Consider the following 27,216-nt stretch of genomic DNA (forward strand, 5'->3'; position numbering starts at 1 on the left):
ATCTGCCTTTTTTTTTTTTTTTAAGATTATTTGAGAGAGGGAGAGAGCAAGCACATGAGGGGGAGGGGGGCAGAGGGAGCCTGATGCGGGGCCCGATCCCAGGACCCTGAGAGCATGACCTGAGCTGAAGGCAGACACTTAATGACTGAGCCACCCAGGTGCCCTGTGCCTAGGCCTGACTCTTAAGCTGAAACCTGACCCTAAGCTGTTTCAGCCTTAGCACACAAGCTTGTGCCAAATGGAAATTGGATACAATTGCTCTGTTCAGTAAACAGGGTTCAGACGCTGGAACTGTTGAAGATTTGGAATACCCCACTGTGGGGCCATAAACCATGAAAACATCGTGGACTGGCTGGACCAGCTGGGTCACTTAATACCCACAAGTATTAAGTGATGAGCACTGAGTAATGTATGGAATTGTTGAATCACTATATTGTATACCTGAAACCAATATAACACTGTATGTTCACTAACTGGAATTAAATAAAAACTAATAAATAAATAACCTCTAGAAAACCATAATGTTAGAAACATTAAATAATTTTTGACTAGTACCTAGAGCATACAAGTATAGTGGTCAGAAGATAAATCATAAACTTAAATGCTTATATTAGTAAAAATAAAATAATAAAGATAAATTAAGCATCCCCTTCAACAAGTTAGGGATAAACAAGTAAAACAAAGAAAAGTAATGGAAGGAATTAATAAACATAGAGGTAGAATGTATGGAGTTGGAAAACATTTAAAAGTATAATAAAATTAGAGGAGAAATAACCATCACAGCATATATTTCCATTTAAATGATAAACAACTCCTGTGCCAATCATTTGAAAATGTAGGTGAATTCTAGTAAATAATCTAAACCCCAGAAAACATAAAAAGTTGAAAGAGGTCAATTTCAAGAAAGAGATAAAAGACTTAAAATTAAGCCAAAAAAGCCATAAGCAACCCTTATTGCTCATACTCTAGTCACTAAATACCAATGCCCATTTTATGAACTCCTTGGGAAAATGTCTGAATCTGTGGCAGGGAAAACACAAGATGAGCCCTGAATATTTTGTGCCAGGCAGAAGTACATGTTAATTGGTTGATCATATTAATAGGCTACAGAACCACCTGAAATAGTTATAACAAGCCAGCATTATAACTCACAAGAGTAAAAATTAAAAATAAAATGTTTGTAATAAACATAATAAACATTTTAAACAAAGAATAATATGCTGAAAAAGGATACAGAAAAATGCAGTTGTCTCAATTCAAGTGTCTGCTCATATGAAGGGGAGGTATAAAGTATAAGTGTGGCACATCTTGTGTCAGAAAGCAAGAATTATTTCAAAGATTACAATATTAAATCAAATGTCCACAGAAATCAGTTTAAAGAATTTAATTAGCCAATGTTCAAATAATAGAAACATTGTGGTGGAAAATGTGGAGTTGCTGGTCCTGGGTAAGATGGAATAAGCACACTAGAGCTATTTCTGAGGGTCAGGAGTCTAGGGACAGTTTGCTAGGTCTTCTGCTTCGGGGTCTTTCACAACTCTGTAATCAAGGTGTGGTTCAGGGCTGGGTCTCATCATTAATGGGGGAAGGATTCACTTCTCAGCACACATGCTTGTTGGCAACATTCAGCTTTTTGCAGGCTGTTGGACTGAGGGCCTCCTGTTTTTTTGCTGGCACTTGCCCAGAAGCCACCCTCAGTATACATGGACCTCTCCAATTTGGCCACTTGCTTCATCAAAGCCAGCAACGGAGAATGTCCTGGAAAAACTACAGTTATAGTCATATGTAACATAAGGCCAAATGTGACAAGCTGACAGCTAATGTCATACTCAATGTTGAGAAGCTGAAAGCTTTTCCTCTAAGAAAAGGAACAAGAGAAGAATACCCACTCTCACCACTTCTATTCAACATAGTACTAGAAGTCTTAGCCAGAGCAATTAGGTCAATATATATTGGCATCCGGAAAGGAATAAAATTGGGTCTGTTTTCAGAATACATGATCTTATATATAGAAAATCCTAAAGAATCCACAAAAAAACCGTTAGAACCAACAAATGCATTCAGTAAAGTTGCAGAATTCAAAACATAAATCAGTTGGCACCTGGGTGGCTCAGTCGGTTAAGCGTCTGCCTTCGGCTCAGGTCATGATCCCAGGGTCCTGGGATCGAGCCCCCGATCAGGCTCCCTGCTCAGCGGGAGCCTGCTTCTCCCTCTGCCTGCTGCTCCCCCTGCTTGTGCTCTCTTTCTCTCTGACAAATAAATGTATAGAATCTTAAAAAAAAAAGAGTCAGGCCTAGGTAATTAGAATATATGAATTCAGGATTAAAAAAAAAAAGCCAGTGGTTTTTCTTTGGCAGCAGAAAAAGCTTAGACTGCTTGTTTTGTCAATCATAGTCTAAATTGACCCAATCAAAAATATGCACATTAACCCAAATGTCCATCACATGATGAATGGATAAATAAAATGTATATCCGTACAATGGAGTATTATTCAGCCATTTAAAAAAGAAATAAAGTACTGATTCATTCTACGACATAGATGAACCTTGAAAATATCATCCTAAGTGAAAGAAGCCAGGCAGAAAAGGCCATATACTGTATGATTTCATTTATATGAAGTATTCAGAGTAAGTAAAACCACAGAGACCGAAAATAGATTAGTGGTTATAAGGGGCTGGGAAGAGGGAAGAATGGGGAGTGACTGTTAATGGTTATAGTATTTCTTTTTGGGATGGTGAAAATGTTCTGGAATTAGTGGTAATGATTGCACAACCTTGTGAATATACTAAAAACTACTGAATTGTACACTTAAAGGGGTAAATTCTGTGGTTACATGAATTATATCTCAGTTTAAAAAAATAGACTAAAAAATATGCTGGAAGAGCATCACCCTCTAATAGTCAGGCATTTCATTTCTACAGAGCATTTATTAGCAAGATTACTTTAAAACCACAAAAGGGTATTTCCAGCTAGTTAGAAAAACTATTAATGCAAGTAAAATGCAGGGCTTTGGGGTTTAGTAGAAACTTTAAAGGTCATTAAAGAATTCACTGTTGAGAAACCACATGAATGTAAGTAATGTAGGAAGAGCTTTAGAGAACTTAGAGAATTCATATTGGTGTTAAGTCCCATGAATTTATGGAATGTGGGAAGGCCTTCACTTCTGGAAGATGCTTTTGAGTATATCAGAAAAGGTTTCCTGATGAGACACGAGACACTCTATGAAATAGCAATTTGAGTAATGGTAAGATTTTATTCACACATTAATGACAATCAGAACTTACATGTCGAGAAAACATATAAATATAAGAACTGTATTAAGGCGGGCGCCTGGGTGGCTCAGTTGGTTGGGCGACTGCCTTCGGCTCAGGTCATGATCCTGGAGTCCCGGGATCGAGTCCCGCATCGGGCTCCCTGCTCGGCAGGGAGTCTGCTTCTCCCTCTGACCCTCCTTCCTCTCATGCTCTCTGTCTCTCATTCTCTCTCTTGCAAATAAATAAAATCTTAAAAAAAAAAAAAATTAAAAAAAAACTGTATTAAGGCTTTTCTAACAACATTCTCAAAATCAGAGAATTTTTAATGTATTGAACTAACATTAATGACTTTCATTCATTCCTCTTGTTGAATTTTAGGATATCCTTATTAGAGAAAAATTCTGTAAATTTGAAAATTACTTTCTTTTCATCACAGTAATAAATCATAAGCTATTTCATATTATTCATGTTACTTTTTTTTTTAATATTTTTTTAAGATTTTATTTATTTGCGAGAGAGAGCATGAGAGACAGAGAGCATGAGAGGGAGGAGGGTCAGAGGGAAAAGCAGACTCCCTGCTGAGCAGGGAGCCTGATGTGGGACTCCATCCTGGGACTCCAGGATCATGACCTGAGCTGAAGGCAGTCGCTTAACCAACTGAGCCACTTAGGCGCCCCCATGTTACTTTCAATTCATCTTAAATTCATGCTAGAAAATACCCCTGTTAATGTAATAAGTGTGAGAATGGAAATCCTTCTAACTTACTCATATATATGAATATATTTTTCGCATTCTTCAAGATTTAATTTGTTGAAACTTTTTTCACTATTACAAAATTTTTGTCACTAAGATATTTGTCCTCCTCTTTTATATAAGTAGAATTTTCTCTAAGGTATGTATATAAGGTAGCCATAAATCTGGAAACATTTGAATATACATAGTAAATGGTTTATTGATATTACAATAAAATATATATTTGATGACATTACATACATTTACTGTGTTATGTTTCATTACCAATATATAGTTCCAGGTGCTGTACAAAACTATAGTATAACTTAATAACGGTATTTCCATCAATTCCTTCATGTGTCTGTGGTGTTTGTTACATTGTCATGGATGATTTGTCTGATTTGCACTGAGCAAACCTGCACCTTTAGCATATCACAAAAGTAAAGGATGCAGTTCAGTTTCCAAAAATTGTCTTTATTTTTTTCCTTATTGCTATTCTTTACACAGAAGTAGACTTACCTAGTCACAGGAAATAAATACATTTGACTGTATCTATCTGTATCTGCTGGTTGGGGCTGTGATTTCATCTGGAGGTAGAGATTCTCTTCCAAGCTTACTTGGGTTATTAGCACAACTCAGTTCCCTGAAGGTATGTGGCTGAGATCCCCTTTTCTTGCTTGCTTTTGGCGGAGGGTCACTTTCATCTCCTAGAGGCCACCCTCAGATACTAGGCACAATGCCCCAACCCTAGTTCACAAGATGGTTGTATGCTTTTTTCTAGGACAGCAGTCGTGTGTCTGCCACTGCTGATGTCTCTTTTTAAAAACCTCCCCAGTTCAGTGAGGCCCACTAGAATAGTGTTGACATGGTTGGATTCATGTCTGCCATTGTACATTTGGTTTTCTACGTGTGTCATGTCCTTTTTCTTCCTCTATTCCTAATTTACCACATTCTTTATTGTGAATATTTTCTAATATTTTAATGTTTCTAATTACTTGCTATATTGTTTTAGTTATTTGAGTTATTTCCTTAAATCTTGTTCTGGGGCTTATCAGAAACAGCTTCAGATTTATGCCAACTTAAATTCAATAAGACAGAGAAATGTTACTCCTATATATTTATTCCCTTTTCTCCATTTTTGGTATTATTATTATTATACATACTCCATCTATGTTATAAACTCTACAATACTTTGCTATGATTATTACTTTCTATAACTGTACGTGTTTTAAAGCTAATAGAAGAATAAGTATATACTTACAGATTTTGTTACATTAATTTTCTTATTATTCTGGTTCTCATTTGTTTCTACCGTTTTGAGTAACCATCAGAGTCATTTCCTTATCTCCCTACAGTATGGTTTTCTCCCATCTCTTTTGTTCCTTTGTGCTGTAACTGTATAGTAATATTACATATTAACATTTTGCATTATTTTTCCAACACATTATATACATGTTGTTTTATACAATTCCTTCTAAAATAAGTTAAGGCAATAGAGTAGAAAAATGTGATTTGTACTGTATAATTACATAATTACTTTTACAGGTGCTCTTTGTTTTTAATGTAGATCAAAATTACATTTACTTTCAGCTTGAAGCAAGTTAGTAGTTTCTTAAAGTGGATTTGCTGGCTACAAATTCTCTTCAGTTGTTTATCTTGGAATGTCTTTCTTTAACCTTCATTTTTTTAAAAGATTTTATTTATTTATTTATTTAATTGATTTAGAGTGTGAGTGAGGGGAGGGGCAGAGTGAGAAGGAGAGAGAGAATCCCAAGCAGACTCCCTGCTGAGCGTAGAGCCAGACATGAGGCTGATCTCATGATGTCTGAGATTGTGACCTGTGCCAAAATCAAGAGTCAGATGCTTAACCAACTGAGCCACCCAGGTGCCTCTAGGGTTCATTTTTGAAAGCTACTCTGGCTAGGTATAGGATTCTTGGCTAAAAGATTTTTCTTTCAGGACTTAGAATTTGTTTCCCCACTCCCTTCTGGCCTCCATTGTTTCTGATATGAAGTCACCTGTTAATCTAATTTGGGCTCCCTTTTAAGTGATGAGTTCTTTTCTCTTAGTGCTTTCAAGATGTTCTTGCCTTTGCTTTCAGCATTTTTACTCTGATATGTTTGTGGATTTCTTTGTGTTCCTACTACTTTGAATTTGCTGAACTTCCTAGACACATAAATTATTTATGACTGTTAAATTAACATTCATTAACTGGAGCACAGATGCTGGTGAGTTGTGGTTCAGCAACAGAACACAAGAGAAATTGAAATAGAGAAGTATATTACTCAGAGGTCCTGGAGGAAGTACACACATGCCTTGAGAGGCCAGATGGGAAGGTCAAGGCAGAGTGCAGACAGAGAGGGTTCGCACCTGGGGCGCAGGCCTTTATTAGAGTCCATGGATGGAGTGCTTTAGGGTTCCTGGGCTGGGGACTGGATTGGTCAATACAAACCAAGAGTGGTGTTTTAGTAAGCCCCACAGGGGTCTTATCTAAGGATCACATAAGGCACACAGATGCTGGGAGGCAGGGGGGACTTGATCAGAAGGCTTTTGGAGAAATCATATCAGGAACTTCCCCTTGCTGTGACTCTGCAGGCTGCTATGTAGGGCATGTGCTTATATGAGGAGGTTAGTGTCAGTTTAAGATTTTGGCAAGCCACTTAGCCAAACAAAATGTATGCCAAAGCAGCAATACCATGGAATTGTTTAGCTAAACTCTCATGATTATTGTCAATAAATTTGGGAAGTTTTAAAGTTTTGTAATGCTTTTCTCTCCCTCTGCTTATTCTGGTATTCCCAATATGCATATGATGACACACTTCACTGGTGCCCCACATTTCTCTGAAGCTCATTTTTCCTATTTTTTCTGTCCTTCAACATGTATACTCTCTAATGACCTATCTTCAAGTTTGCTAATTCTTTCTTCTGCTAGTTCAAATATATTGTTGAGCTCTTCTAATGAAATTTTCATTTCTAGGGTTTCCATTTGGTTCTTTAAAAGAGTTTCTATCTTTATTGATAACACCTTATTTGATACAGCATTGTCACCATGCCTTTATTTCTTTAATCATGATTCCCTTTAGTTCTTTGAATATATTTATAATGGTTTCTTTGAAGTCTTTGTTAAATCTGATATCTGGTTGCTCTCATAGGCAGACTCTTTTTCTTTTTGCTAATATATGGATCATACTCTGCAGTTTCTTTGCATGTTTATAAATTTTCTGTTGGCAAATAGACATTTTATTTTATTTGTTAAAGATTTTATTTATTTGAGAGAGAGAGCACAAGCGGGGAGGTGGAGGGGCAGAGGGAGAAGCAGACTCCCCACCGAGTAGAGAGCCCAGCTCAGGGCTGAGGTGGCTCAAGCCCAAAAACCTGGGATTATATCCTGAGCCAAGGGCAGATGCTTAACTGATTGAGCCATCCAGGTGCCCCATAATAGACATTTTAGATAATATATTGTTATTTCTGCATTCACCAGCTTAGGAAAATGTCAGAGGAGAATGATGTTCCCCAAAAGAGATGAAGTAGGGCCTGAACAAACCAGTTAAGGGGTGTAAATGGACCAAAGCCAAACCAAACCAAACCAAAAAAAATAAAGAGAGATTGTTTAAAAAGTAAAAAGGATACAAAGTTTGATTCTGGGAAACTAATGTTTGGTTTAAACTTGCTGAAAAGAACAACATTCATTCGGGTTTTATAAGAGAGTATCTGTTGTATATTGTATCACTTTCTTTCTGGAAATTAAAGAGGGAGGAATAGGCGAGCCAGGAATATAGAAAGGCGATCTATTGCAGCTCCAGAATCTGTCAACCTTAGCTGGTGGGAAAAAGAGAGCAAGGGAAGGGGAAACAGTTTTAAATGTTTGGTCTTGTCTACTTGGCAACCTATTATTTTACTGTATTTTAGGGCTTTTTTTTTTTTTTTTTTTAAGATTTTATTTATTTGACAGAGAGAGACACAGCGAGAGAGGGAACACAAGCAGGGGGAGTGGGGGAAGGAGAAGCAGGCTTCCCGCGGAGCTGGGAGCCCGATGCGGGGCTCGATCCCAGGACCCTGGGATCATGACCTGAGCCGAAGGCAGGCGCTTAACGACTGAGCCACCCAGGTGCCCCTAGGGCTTTTTGATATAAAATTTGTATATACTGTATACATAGGTATGAAAAATATCAACTGACCTTATTAGTTAAGTACCCTTCAATATGCTCCAGCCCTAGGCCAACATTAATCCTCTTTGTCTGTATATTTGCCTTTTCTGGACATCTCATATGATGGAATTATGCAACATGTGGTCCTTTGTGACTAGCTTCTTTTATTTACCATAAAGTTTTGAAGGTTCATGTTGTATATAGCACGTATCAGTATTCATTTCTTTTTATTGTATGGATATGCCAACATTTTGTTTATCCCTTCATCAGTTGATGGGCATTTGGGTTGTTTCTAGTTTGGGGCTATTATAAATAATGCTACCATGAACATTCATGTACAAGGTTTTGAGTATATGCTTTTAATTCTCTTGGATATATATGGAGGAGTGGAATTGGTGGGTCATATGGTAATTCTTCCACTTTCTGAGGAGCTGTTGTGAATAATGCTGCTATGAACATATGTGCATGTTTTGTGTGAACATATGTTTTCATTTCTCTTGAGTATATACATGGGACTAGAATTGTGGATCTATGTTTAACCATTTGGAAGAACTGCTAGATTATTTTCCACAGTAACTCACCATTTTATATTCTATCCAGCATTACTCATTATCTTTATTTTTGATTATAGCTATCCTGGTGGGTGTGTAGTATTTCATTGTTATCTTGTTTTGCATTTCCCTGTTGGCTAAAGGAAGTCACAGGATTTTATTATACCTTTATGCATAAAGAAAGTAAACAGGAATCCCTTAACATAAAATCTTATAATTATTTATGGCTTTCAGTAAAACATCAATGACAGTTTAAACATTATTACAAGGGTAGCAAATAGTGAAATAAATAACTAATTAGGTTTACAGATTTAGAAGGTAAGGGAAAGGAGAATGAGGCTGATACTCATTTATTATTCTCAATTCAACACGTTATTATATCAGGTTTCTTTGAAATAAATTTTAAAACAAAAAATGGTATTAAAATCCTCTGCAGCTCCACAGGGAGAGGGTGAACATTTCCTTCATATTTTTCTAAAATTTTTTTACTATTTTTTACTATTGTTTTTACTATTTTTTTGTATATTGTATCTTTTTTACTATTTTTTTTACTATTTTTTACTTTTTTTTTTACTATTTTTTACTATTGTTTTTTTACTTTTTTTTTTTTTAACTATTGTTCATTAGGTGGGTCTGCATCCTTAGGCTAAGATGTTTACTTGTTTGCATTGTAAGATGAAACAGGACCAAAAAGCTCAAAATATAAGAAAATGGAAAGCAGGGGCGCCTGGGTGGCTCAGTTGTTAAGTGTCTGCCTTCGGCTCAGGTCATGATCCCAGGGTCCTGGGATCGAGCCCCGCATCGGGCTCCCTGCTCAGCGGGGAGCCTGCTTCTCCCTCTCCCACTCCCCCTGCTTGTGTTCCCTCTCTAGCTGTCTTTCTGTGTCAAATAAATAAATAAAATCTAAAAAAAAAAAAAAAGAAAATGCAGAAGATAATCTTTTAAAGACACAATATAATGTAGAGCATATAATGTTCTACAGTCAGGCAGAGATTTCATGTTCCATCTTGCACAATCCTGTCTTTGCCTGATTTCTCAGTGTTACATCTTCTGCCTCATGATGAATGTCTGAGCCACCTAAATAACATGGCATGTAAATCAAGAAACCATATATACTCATACTCACAAGACAAAAAGGGTAAATGTAAGATGTTGCTTACAGATCCATAGTTACTGACCCATTTGGGAACTGGGCTGTGTGTATCATTAACCATCACATCCAGTAATGGATCCAGTCAGGATCCAGGCTGTCAATACCTCCTATCCCACCAAAACCCAACCTCCCCTGTTGCCACTGCTGAAGAATAAAGGAAAGAGGGCATATCAATGTGATTTAAAGTAGTTAATCAACAAGAATTCATAGTAACTCTTTTGGTGTGCATAGTGCCTTATGTTATATAATTTTCCAGGTATTTTCTTAGTTTTGGGACATACAGGTAGAAAAACACTAATTTACTGAATGACTACACTGCAGGCACTTTATAGTTTTTATAAATACCCTTCATTTACAGAGAATAGCAGAGCAGCAGCACATCTTCATTTTTTATCTGAAGAGAATGAGTCTCAGTGATATTAAAGGATATATACAACTAAAAATGGTTCGGGTGGGGACTGGAATCTAGATCTTTTTGACCCCAGAACTCAGGAACATTAACCTGTAACTGACTGTCTCCACATGAGCGTGGATCTGGGAATATCTGCTGGTCAGGAGGCAGCCCATTTCTACATCAAATTATACAAAAACTTCACACTCATCCTTTAGGCCCCATAAACCTCTAAAATGGGAGTAATGGGAGGGCAGGGAGTAGAAAGTAATAGGCCTGAATCTTCAACCAATTCTTCCCTTTTCTTTTCTGCAGTGAGCATTTGGGTTCATTTCCCTAAATACACAGACTGAGAAAAGCAAGGACACTGCACTTTAGCCTCAGCAACTGACCTGTTATCCTGCTGAGTCTTTATCTTCCAAGAGCTGTTGCCCAAGCCTCCTTTTAGCTCCATATCCCATCTCCCTAGTTTCTTTTTATTCAAGCTTATACTTGCTTCTTCTGTTACTTTGAATTTTACTGGATCTATCAAGTTTTCTTTATTCTTCTGTTCCCTCAACTGGATTAAAAAATAGTCTATCACTTTTAGAGGTTACCCTTAAATTATTTATTTATTTATTTATTTATTTATTTATTTATTTTTAAAATATTTTATTTATTTATTTGAGAGAGAGAGAGAATGAGAAACAGAGAGCATGAGAGGGAGGAGGGTCAGAGGGAGAAGCAGACTCCCCGCCGAGCAGGGAGCCCGATGCGGGACTCGATCCTGGGACTCCAGGATCATGACCTGAGCCGAAGGCAGTCGCTTAACCAACTGAGCCACCCAGGCGCCCTAAATTTTTTTTTAAAAGATTTTATTTATTTGACAGAGAGACAGCGAGAGATGGGACACAAGCAGGCTTCCCACGGAGCAGCGAGCCCAATGCGGGAATCGATCCCAGGACCCTGGGATTATGACCTGAGCCAAAGGCAGACGCTTAATGACTGAGCCACCCAGGCGCCCCATACCCTTAAATTTTTAGTTTGTATCTTTGATTCGTAATTAGCTGGCATCTCACGAAACACCTTAGAATGTTTTAAGTACTGGGGTGCCTGGGTGGCGCAGTTGGTTAAGCGCCCAACTCTTGGTTTGGGCTCAGGTCATGATCTTGGGGTCCTGGGAATGGGCCTGCATTGGGTTCTGCGCTCAGTGTGGCCTCTGCTTGGGACTCTTTCTCCCTCTCCCCCTGCCCTTCCTCCCTGTGCTCTCTCTCTCTTTCTCTCGCAAATAAATAAATAAAATCTCAAAAAAAGAGAATGCTTTAAGTACATTCTTTCTGTTGTTATCTTGTGATTTTAATCTGTTTTGAAACATTAATTTCAAAATTACATTTTGAAACAACTTGAAACAATATTTGAATTTGAAACAAATGCAAAAATTTTGAAACAAAATTTGAAACAATTTAAAATTTAATAAAAAATTTAAAATTATTACTTAGTATATGCTTAGACTTCCCAATGTATTTACCAATTGGATCTCATTCTATCTTTCCAAATTTAATTTACTTCTTCCTAACGTACATCCTTTAGAAATTCTCCAGTGAGTGTATGAAAGAAAAAAGTGGATAGTATTAAATTTATGTCCAAAGGAAGACTTAGGACACCCTTTCTTCCTTTACTGAGATTCAAGGCCTACTCTATTCCTAGGCACTTGTCATCTCAGACCTGCTCCTCTTGTTCTTTCTCTTAAGTGCTTTGTGTATAGAAAGGCTTTCCCATCTGCTTGCTTGCTTGCTTGTTTGTTTATTTATTCATTCATTCATTTATTTATTTAAAGATTTTATTTATTTGACAGAGAGAGCATGGGGGGGGCGGTCAGAGGGAGAAGCAGACTCCCTGCTAAGCAGGGAGCCTGATGCAGGACTCGATCCTGGGACTCCAGGATCATGACCTGAGCTGAAGGCAGTCACTTAACCAAATGAGTCACCCAAGTGCCCCCATCTGCTCTTTCAACCATAGATTACTTTCATGTCTTTGATATCTATTACTGAGTGGAGGGATATAAACAAGGCAAGGCATTCCTGGAATATGACCCAATGCAGAAACATGATCCAGAAGGGTGAGTTGGAAAAGGAAGGACACAGTGCCACATGGGATCTCCCTTCTTGCCATATACTAATATTGTATGTAACCTGATTTTACCTAGGTAACCAAGGTCTGGGGACATGAAGTCTTTCCCTTTTATGGGTTCTCCTAAGCACTCACTACTTAGACATCAAATCACTGTCTAGACAGGACAGGTTCATTCAAGGAATATAGAGTTATTTAATTCAAGAAAATATATTTACGTTTGTGGGCATGAGAAAGGAGATGCTAAGTGAAATACCCAATTGATAAGTGAACATTATTTAAAATTAGAAGAACTTGGAAAAGGCACAGGTTTATCTGGTGAGAATAAAAGGAAATGACCAGTTTTGTGAAGGGGAATCATATCTCTAGGAAGTTTCAAGATGGGAAAATGCTCATATATGCTAGAGGGAAAAAGAATATTTCAGAAAAGAGAGAAGAAACATCATCTTACCTGAGGCATTGCTTTAAGATTTTCAAGAGAGGACCTTTTATTCTTTTGGATTCTTTGTTAGAAAAGTGAACAGGGGAGAGAAAAGAGAGGTAAAAGAAGCAATGTTAAACCCTACTTACCATAGAGTTTCCATAATAACTTGGTTAAATCTGCCTAGTTAAGTAGTAAACATTTACTATTAAGTATTAATTATCATTGTATTAAATATTAACTATTCAGTAATACAGGTTTGAGTAATAGAGAAGAAACTGATTATGTACTTTTCTGCACTGCAGGCTCCAGTCACATGGAATAAATTTTTCCTTTAAATGAAGTTTCAAATATTAATTTTTACAGTAAATATTTTTATCAGAGAATAAGACTGTGATTAGAAGTATTTCAGGGTATTTAGAGTGTCTGAAAAAGTTATTAAATCACCATGATTTCATCTAGGAAAAGGGGGGGAACCTGTCAAATCTGTTAAAAGAAGTACATAGAGATAAAAAGTATTTTTCTTTTGTGCTACCTACTGAATCCTGGTCATTTCTCTTTTAAAAAATTTTCCTGCTTGGGGCGCCTGGGTGGCTCAGTTGGTTAAGCGGCTGCCTTCGGCTCAGGTCACAATCCCAGGGTCCTGGGATTGAGCCCCATGTCGGGCTCCTTGCTCAGTGGAGAGCCTGCTTCTCCCTCTCCCTCTGCCTGCTGCTCCCCCTGCTTGTGCTCTCTCTCCCTCTGTGTCAAATAGATAAAATCTAAAAAAAAAAAAAAATTTTCCTGCTCAGTTCAAGACATTAGGATTATTTAATATGGTGTTCCTAGTATGTGATCCTATTATCTGTAATTTTACCTCTTCCCAATTCTTTTTTAAAAAAATATGTGTTAAGTTTAATGTTTACAATGTGATGATTTTATTTTTTATTTTTTTTATTCACAACTTTTTTTTTTTAAGATTTTATTTATTTATTTGAGAGAGAGAGAATGAGAGAGAGCACATGAGAGGGGGGAGGGTCAGAGGGAGAAGCAGACTCCCCGCCGAGCAGGGAGCCCGATGCAGGACTCGATCCCAGGACTCCAGGATCATGACCTGAGCCGAAGGCAGTCGCTTAACCAACCGAGCCACCCAGGCGCCCTATTATTTTTTTAAATGTAGAGTTTGTCACAAACAGATTTTTTTTTTAAGATTTCATTTATTTGTCAGAGAGAACAAGCAGGAGAAGCAGCAGGCAGAGGGAGAAGCAGGCTCCCCACAGAGCAAGAAGCCCGATGTGGGACTTGATGATTTTAAACATGTATATATTATGAAATGATTACCACCATAAGGTTGGTTAACACCTCCATCCTCTCATATAATTACCTTTCTTATTTTTGTGGTGATAATGCTTAAGATCTAATCTCTTAACAACTTTCAAGTACATAATACACAGTATTGTTAATTATAGTCACCATACTGTACATTAGGTTCTCTAGAAATTACTCATTTTTTGTATTCTTTGACCGATATCTACATTTCTTCTACCCTCCTAACCCCTTGGCAATTACCATTCTACTCTCTATTTCAATTAATTTGGTTTTTTAGATTTCACATGTAAGGGAGATCATACAATATTTGTCTTTCTCTGACTTTCACTTAGCATATGCCCTCAAGGTCCATCCATGTTGTCACAAAAGGTATGATGTACTTCATTTTAAAGGCTGAATAATATTCCATTACATATATATATACACATTTTCTTCATTCATTCATCCATCAGTGGACACTTAGATTACTTCCATGTCTTGGCTGTTGTTAAGAATGCTACAGTGAGTATGGGACTGCAGATATTTCTTCGATATCCTCATTTCCTCTGGATATCTCTATACTGCTATTTTACTTGATTAGAAACAGTCATAATTCTGGAAGCAGAATCAAAATGACACATACCTAAAGACAGAGCGCTTCCCAATTATTCATTAATACCACTTACATAGTGATCTAATTTCATAGTCATCGTGGAATACACAAAATCATGATAAATAAGAGTTTGTACAGACACAGTTTCCTATATCTCATCCATTTTACAAAACCACAAACCCATGGACCTTACATGACATTCATAACTCCACTAAGCCCATCTCATAATTCCATACAAGAATACCAAATCGATCTTGGAAACCACTTACTGAATAGTCACATTGAGTCTCAAACACAAGTCACTAATCATTCTGCAAGGTTTATCAACTTCTTAGAAAGTTAAATATAAACTGACCTATTACCCAGCATTTTTTTCTTTTAGGTATTTCCCCAGGAGAAATGGAAACATGTCAGCTTTATTCGTAACATAGAAAACCTGGAAATACAACAAATGTTCACCAAGAGAAAAATGAATAAACAAATTGTGGCATATTCACACAATTGAATGCTGTCCATAAATAAAAAGAATGAGCTACACAACATTAATAAAGCTTACAAAACTAGGATGTGCAAAAGGAGACATATGTAATTGCAGAACTGACAAAACTAAATTACGGCGACGTATCTCAGAACGATGGCTGTCTGTCGTGAGACTGACTGGAAAAGGACACCAGAGAACTTCCTGGCAGTGACAGTATAAAACCCGCACCAGGGCAGGCATACACATACTGAGCATCTGCTCAGTGCCAGATGCCATTCTAGGTGCTGCGGCTTTCTCAAGGGGCAAGAGTGACAACAAAACTCGTCACCCTCTGGTTCACGACCACGGACCTGGGGTCCCGCACATACAGGCCTGAGTGAAGAGAAACCTCGACAGGCACCGGCTCCCGGTTCTCGCCTCAGCCATTTCCGCCCAACCTGCGGTACCCGCTTCAGCCCTTCTTGGCCCGACCGCCCTCAGCACGGATTTCTGATTCCCTCCTTGGTCCTCCTCGACCAGGTTCCTGATTCCCTCTTTTCTCCTCAACGCTCCGGGTTTGGGGATTCCGGTTCTCAGCCGGTCCTCCCGACGCAGGCTTCTTCTGTCTTCCTCCTCGCCCCGCCTCCGGTAGGCTTGCGCTTCCCTTTTCCTTCTTTCCCCCGCCCAGGTTTCCAATTTCTTCCTTGGCGGGGCTCTAGTTCAACTCAGGAACCCTCGCTCCCAAAAAATCATCACCCGGCTCTTCGGCGTCTGGAGAACCGCCAGCGGCAACCCTCCTCCGCGCCGGAGGAGCGACCCGCGCACCCTGGAACTCCCAGGAGTCTCCGGGGCGTGGCGGGACTTTGCGACCGCTGCCCTCCCCGCTGCGCTCGAAAACCTGGACATTTTCAGTGTTGGACTACGTTTCCCACAGGCCCCAGGGCGACGAATGAACTTCGACTTTTGGTTCCCCTTCCGGTATCGTCGTGCTTATTGGGGCATGCCTGGTGAGTTGAGGTGACCCAGGTCGGGTTGCGGGAGGGGCTCGCGGTGTGGAGGCCCTAAGCTCCGGGGGCTGGGGGTGGGGCAGGTGGAGCCAAGGGTCTCGTCCCAGTGTTTGCGTGAACCCCGGACGACGTTGGTTTCCGGTGCTTTGTGACGAGTTTATTGTGGGGTGTTAATGCACGCGCGTGCATGCGTGTGAGTGAGAGTGTGTGACGGGCCCTGGAGTGCCCAGACTGGTATACTATTGGGCTAGTGGGACTATCAGTACATTGTCTACGGTGATGTGGGTATCTGGTACTGTGACCGAGTAATCCTCTGACAGCTCGGTTGTACCGACTGCTAAGTTTGAACTAAGTGGGTGTGGGTTTTTGTTTTCCCCAGTAAACCTGTAGGAGTTTGAAGTTTTTTTGTTTTTTTTTTTCAATGAGCTTATAAGAGCATGTAAAAAATATATATAATATATATATTACATTTTACATATAAGTATATATATCATCTTTTCCCCAGTACCCAGCCTGGTGCTTAACACAGAGGGAACATTGGTGAAGTGAGTGTTGCCCACCCAGGGTCCACTCTAAGTTCCATGGTTCCTTGGAACGCGTTTCCCTGAATTCTCTTTTCTTACACTCTAGGGCCAGTTTGATCTAGCTATAGAGAAATAGACATCAGAGGGGAAGTCATTGATGTCAGGCCTACAATGAAAGTTCCAAGCAGGAAAGTACACCTCAGTCATGGGATGAGAATTTAGGCTTGCACTTGACTTCAGGACTAACTTCTGGGAATACATGAGGGGAGTGTCACAGGGTAAAGGATTTCTTCTTTGGCAAACCTCTTTTGGATACACTCTGGAGGGCATTTACATGTTTCAGAACCACACGTGTGCCCCCTAGAAACTGCTGTGAACTTACTTAGATTCCAGCGCTGGTTGTAGGTGATGCTGACCTTTTTCTCTGATACTGGTAAAAGTCAGCAGTATCCTAGTTACCTCTTACTTCCACCTGGATGTATTTGTGATGGGTAATGGGTTATGTCTGATGGTGGACAGTGTGTTCTTATTTAGCCTGTCCAGAGTCTCAAGAGTTTCTTCTTGGTCCTATAGTTCTGCAAGAGAAGCCCCCTGAAGTGGAGGAGAGAGTTGCCACTTAAAAGCCCATTCAAGGTCAGTTCATGTTTACTTTTTGTTCTGTCATGTAAATTTGTTTTACAGAACATTAAATATTTGCTGTCGTTCTAAATTGTAAGACCTAATTGTGAGCTGTCCATTTACCTGGTCCTCAGGTTACCCCTTCCCAATTAATAACAGCACCATAGGGATGGGTCCCCATCTCTTCCAATGCCTTTCCAAATACCCTTTTTCTTCCCAGTTAATATTCACATTGCTTTGGTAATTATTCAGTTTCCCCATGTGCTCTTTTCTTTCCAAAGGATGGTACAGAAATAGAACTAGTTGAACTCTTCAAGGATAAACTAAGGACTTATTTTAGAATGTGTTTTGTCAAGGAAGAGACTAGTGGTTAGGTAGAATAAAACACCACATACCTTTGATTTTATTCAGAGACTTGATTTTCAAACAAAGCAAGGTAGGAAATGGTTTGATTGATTTCAGTCAGTAAGACATTTTAGGAGTAGGAATATGGTTGGAGTTTTGTGAAGAGAGGTCTTTGTGAACAAGGGCAGGGAGTTTTTCCTGAAGAGTCCATGAGGAGATTTGAATGGTGACTAAGTCTTGAGATTTGGCAGTATGACTCTCTTTGAGACCGTATAGTGGTACAGACTGTGAGAGGCAGCATGATATAATGGTAATTGAGTCTAAAGCAGCACCTTCTGATGGAAATACAATGTAAGCCACTTGTGTAATTTATTTTTTTATTTTTTATTTATTTTATCCTTAAAATGAGGCCTTTATTTTTTTTTAATTTTTTTTATTAACATACAATGTATTATTTGTTTCAGGGGTACAGGTCTGTGATTCATCAGTCTTAGACAATTCACAGTGCTCACCATAGTGCATCACCCAGCCACCCCATCCTTCCCACCCCCCTCCACTCCAGCAACCCTCAGTTTGTTTCCTGAAATTAATAGTCTCTTATGGTTTGTCTCCCTCTCTGGTTTCGTCTTGTTTCATTTTTTCCTCCCTCCCCCTATGATCCTCTGTCTTGTTTCTTAAAGTCCTCATATCAGTGAGATCACATGATACTTATCTTTCTCTGATAGACTTATTTTGCTTAGCATAATACCCTCTAGTTCCATCCACATTGTTGCAAATGGCAAGATTTCATTTTTTTTTTGATGGCTGCATAATATTCCATTGTATAAATATACCACATCTTTATCCATTCATCTGTTGATGGACATCTAGGCTCTTCCCATAGTTTGGCTATTGTGGACATTGCTGCTATAAACATTGGGGTGCATATGCCCCTTCAGATCACTACATTTGTATCTTTGGGGTAAATACCCAGTAGTGCAATTGCTGAGTTGTAGGGTAGCTCTATTTTCAACTGTTTGAGGAACCTCCATACTGTTTTCCAGAGTTAGCCACTTGCATAATTTAAAAATTTCTTTTGCAGGGCGCCTGGGTGGCTCAGTTGGTTAAGCGACTGCCTTCGGCTCAGGTCATGATCCTGGAGTCCCGGGATCGAGTCCCGCATCAGGCTCCCTGCTTGACAGGGAGTCTGCTTCTCCCTCTGACCTTCCTCCTTCTCATGTGCTTCTCTCTCTCTCTCTCAAATAAATAAATAAATAAAATCTTTAAAAAAAAAAATTCTTTTGCACACATTTTAAAAAGTTAAAAAACAGTCAAAATTAAGCTGGATAATACATTTTTATTTTAATTTTTTAATTTTAACCAATGTATCTAAAATATTTCAACATGTAATAATATAAATAAGTTGAAATATTTTATTTATTTATTTTTAAAGATTTTATTTATTTATTCGACAGAGCACAAGTAGGCAGAGTGGCAGGCAGAGGGAGAGGGAGAAGCAGGCTCTCTGCTGAGCAGGGAGCTGGACATGGGGCTCAATCCCAGGACCCCAGGATCATGGCCTGAACCGAAGGCAGCCGCTTAACCAACTGAGCCACCAGGCGCCCCAAGTTGAAATATTTTACATTCCTATTTCATACTAAGTTTTCAAGATCTGCTACATATTTTACTGTTATAGCACTTCTCAGTTTGCTAAATTTTCAGTGGTTATGGTGAAAAGAATAAAATTGTGTTTAACTGAAAAACATTTTATATTGCTTTTGTATTTGAATTAAAAATTAAAATAAAATTGAAAATTCAGTTCCTTGTTCAGTCTAGCCACATTTCAAGGAGGTCAGTAGTTATTAATCTTTACGTTTTATAATCTTTTGTTGTAAGTGTAGATAATGATCATATTAATGCCTTACAGTTTTTATAAGGATTGTACACATTAATCTGGGCACAGCCCTAGAGCACTTAATAACAGCCATGCACTTAACAAATCCTCAAGAAACAAAACTGTTGTTATGTGAAGATTCAAGAAACAAAACTGTTATGTGAAGATTCTAAGTATTCACCATAAATTTTCTAAAAATCAAGAACAATGAAGATATAAAATTTATTTTGATGAGTATTTAAAAGGAATCTTTGAAAATCAGATTTGCTAACATCCTAGAGTAGAACTTCTTAACCTAGGGATGCCTGGGTGGCTCAGTTGGTTAAGGGAATGATGCCTTTGGCTTAGGTCATGATCCCAAGGAGCGTGGGGCTCCCTGCTCAGCGGGGAGTCTGCTTCTCCCTTTCCCTCTGCCTCTCCCCCCAGCTCCTGTTCATGCTCTCTCTCAAAAATAAATTGAAAACAAACAAAAAACACAGCAATCTTCTTAACCTAAGGTAAATTGACTCCCATTTTAGTTCTCACAGGGACCACAAATCTCTTGAAAGTCTATTCAAAATCATTCTATATAATGCCTAACATTTTTTATTTTGGGGGGTTGTTTTGTTTACAGAATATCTTGAATTTCATGGGGTTACATGAAACATATGTGAAAGCTTAAAAACTAAGTTAATCACATTACATAAATGTGATGTAATACCATACAGGTAAGAGAAACTATGTAGTCTTAAAAAAGGAAAATGACTGACATTAATATTATATAATATATTTACGTAAGAAAAAGAATACTCCAAATTATTAGTATTGTATATGAATCAGTTTTACTAAGATTGCATTTGTAAGCAATCTTGCAAGAAAATATCTAAAAGGAACAGAAGGAGAAAGGGTTTCATGTGTAGTTGAAGTACGAAGTTTTGATCCATAATCTTGGGTGAAAGCAATCTACCTTGATGTCAGCTACTTCTCTTCCTTGTTAATTTGATTTATAAATCTCCAGCATCTGTATGAGATCAGGTGTCATGTGGAACCTTCTTTGGTTGTGTGATATGTACCCAAGGCTCAATACCTTCTAGTTTTGCAGCAGTGTCAGTCAGTGGTCAGGAGCACTTGATAAGTAAGGCCCTCTTTACAACTGGCTCAAGGGCTGTCTTTTTCTGATGATTGTTGCAGAATACCCAGTTACCAGGCTCTATACTGACCAACCACACCCTTTGAACTGGGATCCAGGAAGCTTCTTTACCTGTTGATGATAAACTTGAGCATAAGACATTAGAGACTTAGGGTAGCAGGTCATACTAGCATGAGACAATAAAGCATCAGCAGAAGGTTATATAATGCTGGAATTTCAAGAAGTTGGTAAGGCTCATAGGATTTGTCCAATGAAGTGGGTGCCTTAATCACTGCAGATCGTGGAATGTATACCCCAAGTGGGAAACACACTTGTTAATAATATTTTTCTTTGCTACTTTGAAGCCTTGTGACATGTGAAGGCTTTAAGAGAAAACATGTACAATAACAATCCATACTGAGTGGCAGCTGAATGAATAATTGCAGGTGTTCAGAGGGTCCAGAGGGAGGGGATCTCAGGCCCCTGGGGACAAGAATAGTTTTTCCAGGATTATGGACCTGACAGATGAGGCATTGGCAGATTATTTTTGCAATTTTGCAGATGTCTCCCCACCAATGTCTTACTTACAATGAGTCATCCTAAATGCACTATGGTAGGTAAAGGAAAGCAAAAGACAAAATACAGGGTTTGTCAAGGAGTGGGGAAAAACCAAATAGCTGTTTTGGGTTTCCCATACCACTAACTGTTCCTTTAATTTACAGCCATTGTTTACCCATCTTGATTTCTTTGATTTCAGAGGAAACTGTTGCTGTTACAAGTACATCAGGATGGCAAAAGTATGGCAATGAGGGGCCATTTTTGCAAAAGCAGAATTGACTTTATCCATGTGTGTCTTAATCTTTATGATTGTGCTGCTATCTTTGATGAAAGCCAGCTTGATCACATATTAAAATTTCTTTCCAAAGATTCTTTTCTGACAAATCTACTACTTTCTTTTTTACATTTAGATATTGCCTTATGTTTTCCCTCTTTAACTAACCAGCCTCACTTTAGGACAAAATTACTTTCTTTTCCTTAACAAAAATGTATTTCCATTCCTCATGCTTTTTCTTAGCAAAACCACACATCTTTCTTTGCATAGAGTTGTTTCCCTTATTCTTTTCAGTAGTCTTAATTATATTTATTAGCATTCTTAACTCTTAGAAACCTTAATTTCTAGTGAAAATTAAGTAGTAAGCAAATGTGAACTGTCTGGTATATCAGCAATCTAGATTTGCAAATTTATGAACATATCACATAAATTCTAGAGGCATACGCTTTTGTGTTTCATGCTTTTCATACTCTTACTTATGGTCTTTCCTTTCCACTCAAAGATTCCCTTTAATATTTCTTAAAGGGCTGGTTTAGTGGTCATGAACTGCTTTTGTTTTTGTTTGTCTGAGAAACTCTATCTCTCTATTCTGAATGATAGCCTTGCTAGGTATTCTTGGCTGCAGATTTTTTCCCTTTCTGCATTTTGAGTATCATGCCACACTGCAATGTTTCTTTTTTTTTTTTTAAAGATTTTATTTATTTATTTATTAGAGAGAGAGAGAGAAACAGCATGAGACGGGAGAGGGTCAGAGGGAGAAGCAGGCTCCCCGCTGAGCCGGGAGCCCGATGTGGGACTTGATCCCAGGACTCTGGGACCATGACCTGAGCCGAAGGCAGTTGCTTAACCAACTGAGCCACCCAGGCGCCCCACACTTCAATGTTTCTGCTGAAAAATCCACTGATAGCCTTATGTATGTATATACAATTACCCTTGTATGTAATTGTCATCTTTTCTCTTGCTGCTTTTAAACTTTATCACTACTTTTTGCCATTTTAATTACTATGTGTCTTGGTGTGAATCTCCTTGTGGTGATTTTGTTGGGGGATCTCTGTGCCTCCTAGATCTGGATATCTGTTTCCTTCCCGAGATTAGGGAAGTTTTCAGATACTGTTTCTTCAAATAAATTTTCTGCCCCATGTTCTCTTCTTCTGCGATTCCTATAATGTGAATGTTATTACGCTTGGTGGAGTTGCTGAGATCCCTTGTCTATTCTCATTTTGCATAATTTTTTCTCTCACTTGCTTAGCTTGATTTCTTTTCCTTTACTCTGTCTTCCAGGTCATTAATTCGTTCCTCTGCTTCCTCTAGCCTACTATTTATTCCATCAAGTGTATTTTCAATTTCAATTATTGTGTTTTTCATCTCTGATTGGTTCTTTTTTATCTCTGTATTAAGAGTCTCGTTGAGGTCCTGCATGCTTCTCAAGTGCAGTGAATCTTTATGATCCTTACTTTAAATTTACTATCAGGCATATTACTTACCTCCATTTTGCTTAGGTTTATTGCTATACTTTTTTTTTGGTTCTTTCATTTGGGACATATTCCTCTGTGGGCTCATTTTATCCCTCTGTGTTGGTTTTGTGTGTGATGAAAGTCAGCTGTGTCGCTTTCTCTTGAAAGTAGTGGGTGCAGCATAAGCACTTTTAACAAAGCGGTGCTGGTCGTCTTCCACAGAGACTTGCAGCCATGGTATAGACCTGGGCAGCTGGACCGCTCTGAAGAGTCACTCAGGTCAGGGGTGCCATTGTACCAGGGTGCCCACATCCTCCACAAGAGGTCAAAAGATGCGGTATTGGCAAGGTTTGCACCAGTCTTCTTGGGGAGGGGCCCCACAGAGCAGGGACTGAGACAGGCCTGGCCGGCGGGGCGGGGGAGAGGGTAGCAGACCATGGCGTAAGCAAATTAGGTAGCAAATGCCTGCACTGCCCGGGTCCCCACAGTGCTGGGCCCAGGGGAGGGATGCTGTTATCTGCCAGCTCTTTGTTCCTGGAAAAGTCCCTCCATGAACTCTGAGATTAATTAATAACTTACTCTCCCTCGTGTATTGCCCAGGCCTTTCTCAAACTGCTGCTTCTAAGCCGTACTTCAGTGGGCTGTCTGTTGTACTGACTCTAATTTAAGGACAGGGACTCAGCTTCATATCACCCTCTGGCTTTTCCCAGTGCTGAGCTTGCTGATTTTTAAAGTTCCAGGCTTTAAGTACTACTGGTTGTAAGAACTCATGAAATTTGGCCCCCTGACTTTCAAAGCCAAATGTTGTGGGGATTCATCTTCCCTGTTCAGGATCCCTGGTGTGATAGTCTGTTTCTTGCCTTTCTGTGCATCTGCAGCTCCCTCCTTCCAGCATCTGTCCTGCAGGGTTTAGCTTCCACTGCAACTCTGCCTTTCCTGCCATCTTCAGTGTGGCCTCTTCTCTACATTTAGTTGTGGAGTTTGTTCTGCCAATGGTCAGGTCATTTTCAGGGTTATTTGCACTGATGTATGACCTAGTTGTATCTGTGGGATGAGATGAGATTAGGATCCTCACTCTACCATCTTTTCTGGAAGTCTTCCCCAAGCTGTTACTTTTTTGTTGACAGATTTTGTAAGAGACAATATGAACTTACTTGGCTAGTAAACTCAGGTAGAATAAAAGTTTTATATTTAATGCTATCTTTAAAGACATGCCTGTTTTAATTAAACATCAACCTTAAATTAGCTTTCAAATAGAATATTTCCTCAGATAACATAAACTTGAAAAGCTTTTGGGTTAGTTTCTATCTTTCTGAGTGTTACAGAATGGCCTATACTTTCAGGCGCTTCACTTGAATAGGGCTTTTACAAATTAATTTTAGTGATACCATCTGGAGGTAGAATATCTCATATACATCCATATACATTTACAACTGTATATGGGCATAGACACAGACACACAGATGCAAAGACCATATAGTTACTAATATTTGTGGAGAAGATTTTTAAGATTTGTTTTTGTCCCTGGAATTAATCTTAAAGAGGTTGTACCAAATTTGGGTACAAGAGTCCTTTTAGCAGTTTTTTTTTTTTTTTTTTTTTAAGATTTTGTTTATTTATTTGACACAGAGAGACACAGCGAGGGAGGGAACATAAGCAGGGGGAGTGGGAGAGGGAGAAGCAGGCTTCCCGCAGAGCAGCGAGCCTGATGTGGGGCTCGATCCCAGGACCCTGGGATCATGACCTGAGCCGAAGGCAGACGCTTAACGACTTAGCCATCCAGGCGCCACCAGCAGTTTGTATTTTTAAAAGGCCTCTTTCCCTTTTTCTTTCTTTTAATCTCAGGTTTACATTTCAAAGGTATGATAAGAGATGTAACTTCTAGGGACAGAGAAAGAATATAAGTGCTTCCAAGAAGGACTTTGGTTTCCTAAGGCCAATAATTTACAAGCCTTTTGAGATAAACAAGGGAAGTTTTGGAATCGGTAAAGGATTAGGTGAATTTTGAATTGCCTTTAAAGCTGACTTTTGGGGCGCCTGGGTGGTTTAGTCAGTTAAGCGTCTGCCTTCGGCTCAGATCATGATACCAGGGTCCTGGGATCAAGCCCTGCATCGGGCTCCCTGCTCAGCAGGGAGTCTGCTTCTCCCTCTCCCTATACCCCTCTCCCCTGCTCGTGCTCTCTCTCACTTGCTCTCTCTCTCCCAAATAAATAAAATCTTAAAAAAAAAATAAAGTTGACTTTTGCTGTGCAAAGGATTTGTAAGGATAGTTGCTCTCAATTGAGAGAATTGGGTTGTAACTTAAATCAACATTATAGGTTGATCCACCTATCCAACTATATTATCCTCAGTTTGCTTCTTTCTTTATGGGTAGATCTAATTTTAAATATTTCTGGCAGTCTGGGCGCCTGGGTGGCTCAGTTGGTTAAGCGACTGCCCTCGGCTCAGGTCATGATCCCAGAGACCCGGGATCAAGTCCCACATCAGGCTCCCTGCTCAGCAGGGAGTCTGCTTCTCCCTCTGACCCTCCTCCCTCTCATGCTCTCTGTCTCTCATTCTCTCTCTCGCAAATAAATAAAATCTTAAAAAAAAAAAAAATGGGGGTGCCTGGGTGGCTCAGTTGGTTAAGCGACTGCCTTCGGCTCAGGTCATGATCCTGGAGTCCCGGGATCGAGTCCCGCGTTGGGCTCCCTGCTCGGCAGGGAGTCTGCTTCTCCCTCTGACCCTCCTCCCTCTCATGCTCTCTGTCTCTCATTCTCTCTCTCGCAAATAAATAAAATCTTAAAAAAAAAAAAAAATTTAAATATTTCTGGCAGTCTGAATAAGCTGTCTTGGGTCTAAGATGGGTCCCCAAAGAGCATGTAAAGGATATTACCTTCCCAAAATCCAGAGTTACTCCCAAAGATAGCCAATAGTAAGAACCAACAACCTGCGCATCCCAGACAGGCAGAAAGCCAAACCCAGTCACACACAACTAGATAAGCAAGAAGGCAGCAGCTATCCCTGGGAGACAGAGGATCAATATAGTGGATTTGGATTTGGAAAGGAAGAGAAAATGTGAAATTTTATTTTCCTTTGAACTTGGCATTACAGATAGTGATTCAGAAGAACTGATTATGGTAAGAATTTTCTTTACTGGCTTCTGCCAGTTTTTCTAGGATCCACTCTGCAGTCTCTGATATTTATCAGAGTTTCCCCTTGGCTGTTTAAAGGAAAATGTGGAAGTTTACCAGAAAATCCCTCAGTTTTGTCAACTTGGGGAGGGGCCCTCCTTTGAAGGTGGTATGGGGATGCCTGTGAGGCCATTAACTTGGCAGACTTTTGTTTATGGTTATGTAGTCTTCAGAGTGGATAACAATTCAGAAGATTAGTAGAATGAGTACTCAAAGGAGGATAGAGAGGAGCAGTAGGAGTTATGTCTTATAGTCTTTTGTTGTAGATACCTCTTACATATTTAATTTTTCTCCAGCCTTCTTCAGCCTAATCTTTTAATGACACTATTTTGGAATTTTTAAACCTTTGGAGGCTTCTGCTTGCCAATTCTAATTTGGGAAGCCTTGCTTTCAAGTGCACTTAAACGATCTTACCCAGTTGGATTGTTTCCTGTCATGACCATGGTATTTCTACATTGTATTTCCCATGAGGGCTGACAGCAGTTCGATAGGACCCTAACCACAAATGGAATTAACCCACATTTCTGCCTAGCCACGTCTAGTTGCAAATGGGGTACAACTCACATTTCTATCCAGCCTTAGCCTGGGCCCCCAGCTTGATGGTTACCAAGCCAAATTCTTTAGGACACAAAACAAGCAGGTAGATTTTTATAGCTTCCAGGACCATAGATCTTAGATATAAAATAAGTGTCTGGGGCGCCTGGGTGGCTCAGTCGGTTAAGCGTCTGCCTTCGGTTCAGGTCATGATCCCCAGATCCTGGGATTGAGCCCCACATCAGTCTCTCTACTCAGCAGGGAGCCTGCTTCTCCTTCTCCCTCTGCCTGTTGCTCTCCCTGCTTGTGTTCTCTCTCTCTCTCTCTGTCAAATAAATAAATAAAATCTTACAAGCAAGTGTGCCAGAAGGTGGAATGCTTAACTCTTTGGAATTTAAAGAATCCCATTATTTCCATAAACAAGACAAACAAGTGTGCATGTAACCAACATTGCATCATTACCAACAGTAACCAAGAGATGTCATTGTGGGCTGACCAAGAGAGAGTTGTGTGTACCACCAGGAATTTCCAGTATGGACTAAACCAGCAGACTCCATTAATGGAGACTGCATATTAGAAATGGAGAAAGGTAGTAAATGGGGACTGTGGACTGGAACTGGGGAAGGGAT

At 39.3% G+C, this 27,216-nt stretch overlaps 1 protein-coding gene and 1 long non-coding RNA gene across 4 annotated transcripts in view; one reads left to right on the forward strand and one right to left on the reverse strand.

The window, feature by feature from the left end:
• The first annotated feature begins 17,238 nt into the window (after nt 1-17,238).
• ZNF529 (zinc finger protein 529) overlaps nt 17,239-27,216 on the forward strand; it is a 38,510-nt gene continuing 28,532 nt past the window's right edge. Inside the window, exon 1 of the mRNA XM_064581392.1 lies at nt 17,239-17,283. The gene's annotated coding sequence lies outside the window, so the exon portion shown is untranslated. The remainder of the gene's footprint in view (nt 17,284-27,216) is intronic.
• The window catches only part of LOC123855616 (uncharacterized), an 89,050-nt gene continuing 81,196 nt past the window's right edge, over nt 19,363-27,216 (reverse strand). For 2 of the 3 annotated variants that reach the window (XR_010408225.1, XR_010408221.1), the window contains one exon: nt 22,070-23,924. This is a non-coding gene — a long non-coding RNA (uncharacterized LOC123855616). Of the gene's footprint in view, nt 20,727-22,069; nt 23,925-27,216 lie in introns of those variants that run through there. The other variant, XR_010408224.1, reaches the window with a different exon arrangement.

The sequence above is a fragment of the Mirounga angustirostris genome, unplaced genomic scaffold (genome assembly GCF_029215605.1).
Source record: "Mirounga angustirostris isolate CCGP_5_RB_7025 unplaced genomic scaffold, mMirAng1.0.hap1 SCAF_16, whole genome shotgun sequence".
NCBI lineage: Eukaryota > Metazoa > Chordata > Mammalia > Carnivora > Phocidae > Mirounga > Mirounga angustirostris.